Genomic DNA, 9829 nt, shown 5'->3' with positions numbered 1-9829 from the left:
ACCACAACGGGGATGAAAAACCGGAAGAGGATTCCCGTTCACCAGAACCTGATAAGAGATCGTAATAACACATTGGCGAATAATATTGATCCAATAAGGAGGAAAACCATAAGCTTGAAGGAGCCTGAACAAAAAACTCCAATTCACCCTATCATATGCTTTGTTCATATCCAGCTTAATTGCAGCATAAAACCTCTTTGTGGCTTTGGATTTGTTCATGTAGGAAAGAACTTCATGAGCAATTAAGGCATTATCCGACAGAAGACGCCCTGGAACAAAGGCATTCCGAGAATCCGCAACCAGACTAGGCAGTACCTGTCGAAGACGACCAATAAGGCATTTCTCTACGCACTTGTAGATTACATTACAAAGGCCAATAGGGCGAAATTGGGAGATAACTTCCGGATTATCCACCTTCGCAAGCAATGTTAAAAAAGTGTGATTCCAGTCCTTTAACAAATACCCATGAGCAAAAAAATGCTGAACCCTTACCACCACTGAAGGACCCACAGAACCCCATAATGTTTTGAAAAAAGCTGAAGGAAAACCGTCTGGACCAGGAGACTTACTGTCATCAATGCTAAAAATAGCTCTCCGAATTTTCTCCAAAGAGAAAGGTTCCATAAGAAAATTCTGCTGAGCTGTAGAAAGAGAAGGCAACTGAAGACTATCCCACCATTCTGAATCAAAAGTGGCAACGCTACTTGAAGAGGAGTATAAATCCTTATAAAACTGTTGGGTGATAGAAGCTATCATCGAAGGATCACTATGCCAACAACCAGAAGAGTCCTGAAGGCCCAGAATTTTGTTCTTCTGCTTCCTAGTCTGGACAGAAGAGAATAGGAGACGCAAATGCGATTCACCCAAAGCATCCCACTTGATTTTAGCTCGCTGTTGCCAAAAGGAGAAAGCTGCTTGAGCCTCAGCAATCTTCTCATTCTTTGTGGAGATAAATAAATACCGATCCTCTCGAGAACAAAGAGGATGTGAGGCCTGCTCAACATCTAAAATCAATTGTTTCCTATTAATGCCCCATGCCTTCTTATGAGAAACGCACCAAGCGAGCAATCAATCTCGAGAAACTGAGAGTTTTCGAGAAAGAACAAACATAGTAGAGCCAGGAAAAAACAAAGAAAAAACTGAGATGATAATGTCATGTACAGCTGAAGTAGACAAGCACCAATTCTCAACCCTATAAGGACCCTTAACAGGATCCGGATGAGCTGTATCACTTAAAATAATAGCAGCATGATCCGAAAATAAAATAGGTTGATGAATAAGCTTGGTATCTGGGAAATTTGTAAACCAAGAAGAAGAACCATAGGCTCGATCCAGACGCTCAAAAATAGGATCATCATCTAACCTATTATTAGTCCAAGTAAAACAAGGACCCGAAAAGGGAACGTCCACTAAATCCATACCTAAACGCCAATTCATGAAATCCAACTGTCCCGGAATAGAAAAATTCCCTCCCATTTTGTCCGAATTATATTTAACTTGGTTAAAATCTCCAATGATAACTACATTTGTAATTGACTCTAAAATATTACTAATCAAGTACCAAATCTCCAAACGATTAGTAACATGAGGCGAGCCGTACACAAACATCACATGTTTTATTTCATCTCCATGAACTAATTTACAAAGATATACATTCTGTGAGCTAAACATCGGAACTACAACTATTGGTGAAAACCAACAAATAAACATACCCCCGCTAAGACCTACAGCATCAATGCCACAACAACCCAAAAAAGGCAAAGATACTAAATTTTGAGCAACACTATCTATAGAAACTATAGTTTCCAAAAGACACAACATATCTAAACCTTGAGACCGGACTAGAAGTAATATAAGGAATTTTAGGGGAGTTCTCCTGTACTAAACCCCTACAATTCCAAAGTGCTACTTTCATCCCGAACCTGGTGACTTATAACGAGAAGTCACCGAACCCTCAGAAGAAGCGTGAGAAGGAGATCCAAAATCACCTTTGCGCTTCTTATATAGAAGAAAGCATGATAGGGAAGTGGAGGCCGAAAGTTGTTGCAGCTGATCATCAGGAATAGGAGGAGCAGTAGGGGAAAGCATCCCTCCAGCCCTTTTACGAGGCCCATGCTGTTTTACCCATTCCCACATCTTCTCACCACTCTTACGAAGTTTCAGACTCGAACAAGATTTGAGTTTACTGCTGATAAGCCGTCTTATCAAGGGTTGAGAGAAGAGTTTTAGGGTGTGTTTTGATGTTGTGCATGAGTTTTTAATAGCTTTTGTGAGTTTCGGGCGGTGATCTCACTTGTGTGCAAAAGCCGGGATTTATAGGTGTTAGTGAGTGAGTTCGGGAACTAATGAAGAGGATTATAGAGTATGGACCTTAGCTCGTGATTTGAGAAGCGTGATGGAGCTTGGAAGAGCAAGGGAGAAAGCTTGAGTAAAGGTGAAGCAAAGCTAGAAGAAAGAGCAAAGAAGACAGCAGAAGACAGCAGAACCGCTGCCAGGGCCGCTGGCAGCTGGCCAGAGCCGCTGGCAGCGGGTCAGCCAGAGAGGACGAAGTGTTTTGCTGCTTTAGCCGCTGCCAGCGGGTCCCGAGCAGCTGGCAGCGGGTCTTCCAGATTTCGGGGCCTGTTTTGGTTATTTTTCAGTGGTTTGCTTTGTCTTGGCTCGTGTTTTGTATTTATTTATTATTTTTATTATTGTTTTATGTTATCTTAAGTATGGAAACATATATATAGTCTATTTTTATGAAGAGTTAGGAGAGGTTAATGGAGGAGAATTAAGTTAGAGAGAAGTAAAAGTTTTCTAGGGTTCTTGGCAAATTTCAGAAATCTTTGTTTTTGAATTAGAATCCATGGAAGCTTAATCTTCCGGATTCTTGGTTAAAGATTGAAGCTTTTGGCTACGAATTGTGAGATTTCTCTTCTCTTTATTATCTATTGAATGTTTATTATTCCTTTGAATTATTTCATGATTTGCTTTAATCAATTGCTAGGTTAGAATTGTTAGATTCGCTTGCATCTAATTAATCTTTCCAAAGTAGCAACTTTGGGTTATGAATGCATGCTTTTGATTGATAACTTAAAGAGGGAATAATATTATTGAAGAAATTAGACCGCTTGTGTTAATTTATTCAATCCTTGTTGATTTCTCCGTTTATGTTCTTCTTGTGGATGATTTAGAGCGCTTGTCTTAAATTATACATTAGAAAGGGTTAGAAAGGAGCGCTTTGCTATTTCTAACTAGCTTATGAGAATTTAGAATTTAGAATTCTACAACAAAGTGTTCAATAGTTTTTGATTGAAGAGGCTTCTATGATCAATTTGTATGTTCAATTGTGGATTTCGCATAACCAAGACCGTTATTCTCATTGATTGCATACTATTTACGTTCATTGTTCTGATTTAGTTTAATTGTCACCATTGCTTGTCAAAACCCCCTTGTTACTTAGATTACTACGTTCCTAGAGTAATTCCACTGAGGTTTGCAGTTATTAGTCCCTTTTTCCCTGTGGATTCGAACTCGACTCCCCTAACTACGTTTATTTGCAGTTAGCTTAGTTGTGATATTTTTGGTTGCATACGACTGAGGCACACCAACTGCCCACCTTCCGCAATGATGAGCAATTCGAACCCTTGGGAGGAGAGTCAACCACAACATCTAGAGTTGGCGGGGAAAGAGGTGAAGAACAATCCATTGGAACAACCGAGTCTGAAATAGAGGAATCCTGGTCGGAGGCAAAATAGTCATGTTCATCTGAAACATGGTCATTCAAATCATGATTGTCCTCGTGATCGGGATTTGGTAAGAATCGAAGGCGGCAAACGAAGAATCAGCCACATAACCCGACTTCTCTGACGTTTCAACCGGAAAAGAGGACAAAAGGGATGGCGACGGCAACGGCACTGCAGTAGCTCCTCCCTAGTTACTCAGACCTTCCCCGAAAGGGTCTTCAAAAATCGGACCAGAAGGACCCATTGGAGGGGGTGAAAAGAAAGGAATTTCTGGTTTGGAAATCGGAACAACCTGATTTGAGAGGAGCCCACCTTGAGAAGCTTAATAATAAGGGTCATCAAAGAAAAAGGGCCGGCCCTGATCAGATACATTGTAAAGCCCATTCGAACCGAATCCATTTGTGGACGGACTAAATTCAGTTGAAATAATTCTTGAACTCAAAGCCCAACCCGAATCAGAATGGTCCATATAATTTGGGCCAGCATGAGGTTGGTTTAGGCCCATATCAGAATAGTTGGACCAGCCCTGAACATCAGGAGAGTCCAAATCTTGCCGCCAACCGTCACGTGATCCATAGAGATAAGAAGTACCTCTTGAGTTGACAGAGCCCCAACTCCTCTCATGAGGCCTACGTGCTTCTCCTAAAGCTGCATGGGTGACACGTGGAGTTGAGGTGTCAACATAGTCCTGAGTCTCCAGCTGCTCCCGTGATGAGCGATTGACACCCAAATTACGCCGACGAACTTCATGATCGCGACTCCTGAAAACACCCGAAGCTGACGGCGGAGAAAGGCTAGGGAAAGAATCAGCCATAGCATGATCTTGGACAGAGGAACCTGACCGAGAAACACCCGAAGCTATAGGAAGACCAATACCTCCCATATCATAATCCGACGGCCGCGAATAAGCAGAATTTTCCAAAGGGTCGTCATCATCATATTCACCAAAATACACTTCTGTGGTCCAGTTTACTCGAACTGGATGAATCCCTCGAAGAGCATTAGAATATAAGTTGGTGTCTGTAGGACCATATAGCACACGAGCGCCGCTTTCGTGGAGCTGACGAAAGCGAGCTTCTAGATGGTAGGTGATTGATGCCTGTTCTGATGCACAAAAATTCCTACCATGCCCGATAAATCCACACTTTTTACAAAATCTAAATATACCCTCGTATTTAAAACAACCCCACGTGACTTGATTATTAATAGTAGGAAAATAACAACCAGGAATCAAAGGCAACGATAGGTCAACAAGAATCTTAACACGAGGGCGGGGTATTGGAAACTGACCCTTAGTATCGTCTACCATTGTTACCTCTCCGACATGCGACAGAACAGTAGTTGCGATCTCCGGAGTAGAATAACGTACTGGAAGACCTTCGACTTGGACCCAAAGTTCCACCAGGTGCAAATTAAGATTGAGAGGAACTGAATGACCCTGGAGTCGCTGAAGAACAAATAAGCCACCTCGAAAGTGCACCCATCCCCTAGCATCGAGTTCCTCAGCATCTTGTTGAGTTCCACAAAAGAAAATATAATCTTGACCATAAGGAAATCCTCTAACCAGAGCTCGAAGATGCCAAAACCTTGAAACAAGTCTTTGTATCATAACAGGTGAAAAGTCATCTCTATCATCCCAACATCGGCCTATAATTCTACAATCCCAATCTAAGTCTAAACCATCATCAAGAGGAGGAGGGATATAATCCTCTCCTATAATATGAGGATATACAAAGTTGAAGGGGCTACAGAACGAGACATAGTTCTAAAACGGAGAAACCTAGAAACAATCAAACTGGAAACAGTAGATAAAAACAGTAGAAAAGGTTAGGGAAAAAGAAAGGAAGAACTTTCAACACTAGAAAAGGTTAAGGAAAAAAGTAAGGAAGAAATTTCAAGTGTGAGGATTTTCTCACTCTAAACTTTCTCTCTCTAGAGAGTTTATATATATATATATAAAGGCTCTGGTGAGAATTTTTTCTTATGTGAGAACACTTTTTATGTTCTAAATTTTTATTCGTATGTTCTAAATTTTAAATCAGATGTTCTAAATTAGTACTCACTTGTTCTAAACTATAAATTAGTTAAGTTAGATGATATAAATTTCGAATGACTTATTCCGAAATTTTAACTTGTATGTTCTAAATTTTAAAACGTGCGTTTGTTCTAAGATTTTTAGTTATATGTTCTAAATTCGAAAGCATATGTTCCAATGTTTACTCACATGTTCTATATTTTTACTTATATGTTCAATATTTTTACTCCAATTTTCTATATTTTATACCAAGTGTTCTAAATTTTTTATTCATATGTTCTAAATTTTAAATCAGATGTTCTAAATTTTAATCATATGTTCTAAATTTCATAAAGAATTTTTTTAAAATTTTTACTCACATGTTCTAATTCTTGAATCAGATGTTCTAAATTATTGCTTACACACATGTTCAAAATTATATATTAGTCATATGTTCTAAATCTAAATTTGAGTCGCATGTTCTAAATTATAGACCAGTTATCATATAAGTATGAATTCTCATATATGAACTTATTCTCACTGGATCCCTCCCTCATATATATATATATGTGTGTGTGTGTGTGTATATATGTGTATATATATATATGTGTATATATATATATATGTGTATATATATATGTATATATATATATATATATATATATGTATATATATATATATATGTATATATATTACTGCTGAATTAATGCTTTGTTTTGATAACAAAGAACGAAGGAAAGGAAGGAGAGGGAAAGTGTCAGCTCAATTTTACCTTCAAATTTCTTTAATATTGGACGTAGTGTTATGTTTAATAAAGAGAGAGAAATATATCTCTCCCTCAATCTACTTTCCCTTCCCTCAATCCTTTATCCAACAAGAGAATTTGTCCTCCTTTGCTCTTCTTTCTTTTGTTCTCCATTTCTTCTTGCCAAATAAAATGTAAGCTAAAGCAACTTGATTATATAATTTAAACTCCTAATGTTATTTACCTTGTGTACTGAAATTAATTCCCAATTTCCTATAAGCAATTATACGTCAATAGAGATCGGCATTTTCAAAGAATTCAAAAATATCATTTTCAAAGAGTCTTGAGTAAAAAGTAATATAGCCACAAACACCCCATGATAAGTAGTATGGAGCACTTAAGGAGTCGTTAACAATTTTCCTTTTATTAAGAAACTAGTTTTGTGCCCGTACGATGCCCAGATGGTTTAGAAAGTCTATTTAAATCTATCCAACGTGGCGCGACACTCAAATTTTATTTTATCAAAAATAAAACTCTAAACTAACAATTTTATCCTAAAATTCTATCTAAATTTGATTCAAAATAGAATTATAAACTAACTTTTTTTATCTTATGAAGTTTATTTGAACCTATCCAACGTGGCGCGACACTTGGCGAAAAGTTAGAATGTCAAGTGTCGCTGTCTCGGAACCTGGCTAATAGTTTAGCTTTATATATTAGTTATATGATATGATGTCGGCAACAAAATATATACCGTAACAATTTTGTAAACATTTTCGTCATCCCAATTGACATTTCCAAATACTCGTAAAAATATTGTTTACAATTTTTGTTTAAGGTAAACTTTGATTAAGTTTTTGTTAAATAGGTTAAATTTATCATAAAAATATTTAAAGTTATCCTTATATATTACTACCTCCATCTTTATATTACATTGTATTTCTTTTTTGAATCATTTTTGCGAAAAACTACGTAATAAAAAAATGTATCGCAAAAAAAATGTTGTAAGAAACTACCTTATAAAAGGATAAACGTTAAAAGAGAGTACAATTGGTTGGAAAGTCACCATTGACTTTTATTTTCCGGCGTTGACCACATCACGTGTCAATCACATGACTTTTAATTCACCCTTTCCCTTTTTTTTAAGTACTTTTTAACAATATTATTCTGATTTCCATGATTTGTCGGTTTTTTTTTTTTTTGTACTTTAACATCAATTCTCAATACTTTCTCTCTCCTAATTCCCAACCACTTTTCTTTCTTTCTTTCTATCTCTCTCTAACCTCACATGCATATTTATACTACTCTCTCCATGTTTTTTTAAGTGTTACACTTTGACTAACAAATTGTTTTAGGCAATTTAATTGACTTAAATAAAATAAGATGTAAGCGGGGTAGTTGGAGTATTTAAAAATTCTAAAAGAAAGGTAGTGGAGTTAATAGTTTATTGAAAAGTAATGAATGTGAGAGGAAAAATATAATAAAAAAAGTAGTAGTGGGTTTGGGAGGGGATCATGAGAGGAGAGAGATATAATATTTAATGTAACTTTTTGTCAAAAAAGGAAGTGTAACACTTAAAAAAACACGCTCGAAAATGGAAAGTGTAACACTTAAAAAAACACGAAGGGAGTACTAATTATTATTATTTTTAGGCAATCTTTAACTTCACAATTCCCGTGCAAAATAAGAAATAAGCATATAATAAAAGGACGGAGGGGGTACAAAAGTTATCATTTTCCTAACATAAATTTTACTCCTAAAAACAATTATAATTTATTAGATTAATCATATTATATTTCAAGAAAATTTGCCACTTGTAGCCATTTAAAGTTTATATTTTGCAAATTGTAGCCATTTAAAAAAAAATTGCAAATCGCAGCCTGATTCAACTTGCAAATTGCAGCCTAATTTAATTTTTTCATCGGTTTACATGTCGAAAAATATTCGACTAATGTTTTAGGGGTCATTTTAATTCTTAAGGTACCAAATTGAGCTCGAAATTAGCAAAAAAATAACGTGAGTGCTGATTAAGGGATTTTTATCCACCAATCAGCATCCGACACGTGGGCCAGCCAGGTTTCGCCACGTGTCCTTCATGTAGGCCAATAAGAGCCTGCCACGTGTCATCAAGAGATTCGTCCTCCTTGGACCAATTGCAATGTGACACGTGTCCACCCATGCCAAATGGGAAAACCGGCCAACAAGGCCCAATCATTGTGGGAGGCCCAGTCAGCCTTAGGTTTAACCTAAACCTAGTACTGGCACGCATCCCAAGGCATATAAATATGCCCATTAATCCTCATTAAGGGAGATTACGCACATTTAACACTCTCACCTAGAGAGACCCAATTACTTTTATTTCCGCATTAATTACTCCTTAATCAAGTACTAACTTGACCGTCGGAGGCGGATCTCCAATCGTCCGGAGCATCCGTTTGTTTTGCAGGTACAGGCGTCCGGTTCCAGTCTCAGAATTGTAACTCTCCCGCAGGACATCAGAAAACCCCGAAACATTTTGGCGCCGTCTGTGGGGAGAGTACTTCTGAGATGGCATCCACGTCTGTACCGACTCCTGAAGAGAGGCGTCCCCTAGACGACCCTCAAGTTCAGTCGGACCATGATACTGAGGAATAATTTGAAGTTGAAGCTCACACAGCTTCAGACGGGACCCTAAGGGCCCGACGCACCCGTCATACCGAAAGGAGAGAACGGGAAGATCTTCAAACTGGACTCAGTGATCCAGCCGGCGCACCGCCTGTTCAGCAGCAGCCGGCTGATGGGTCTGCTCCCATTAAAAGAAACGAACTCATGACCTTCATGAGGGGCTTCAAGGGAGAGATTCAAGAGTTGCTCAACAAGAAGCCGCCTGCTCTGGCCAAGGATCAGTCGGCTAAGAAACCTTCCTCTTCAGGGAAGAGGAAGCCTGTTCAAGGGCGAGAGGCGACCCCTCATCCTAACTCTAGGAAGTGGGAGACGCCTGTCCTTGATTTCACAAAGTACCGCTTTCCTACTCCAGGAAAGAGGAAACATGTTCGTCATATTCAGGCGGACGGGTCGAAGAAAACATACACAGATGCTCGGCTATTGCTAGAGCAGAAGAAGAATGACCGATTGTCAGAGTCGACCTCTACTTCAGACTTCCAAGACAGTCTACGCAATACCTCGATGAGGTATAATCAGTCGCATCATGAGAGTCAGTCAGGCGGTACCTCCCGTCAGTCCGGCTTTCATAGTGACCAGGCGGTACCAAACTTACCATTTGTATCGCAACAACAATATTTTTTGCAGCCACCTCTGTTTGGAGGGCATGCAGCAAAGAATTTCCAACCTATGGACTGGCAGCTA

This window comes from Chenopodium quinoa, unplaced genomic scaffold (genome assembly GCF_001683475.1).
Source record: "Chenopodium quinoa cultivar QQ74 unplaced genomic scaffold, ASM168347v1, whole genome shotgun sequence".
Classification (NCBI taxonomy): Eukaryota; Viridiplantae; Streptophyta; class Magnoliopsida; order Caryophyllales; family Amaranthaceae; genus Chenopodium; species Chenopodium quinoa.
Note: the sequence above shows the minus strand (reverse complement) of the source record.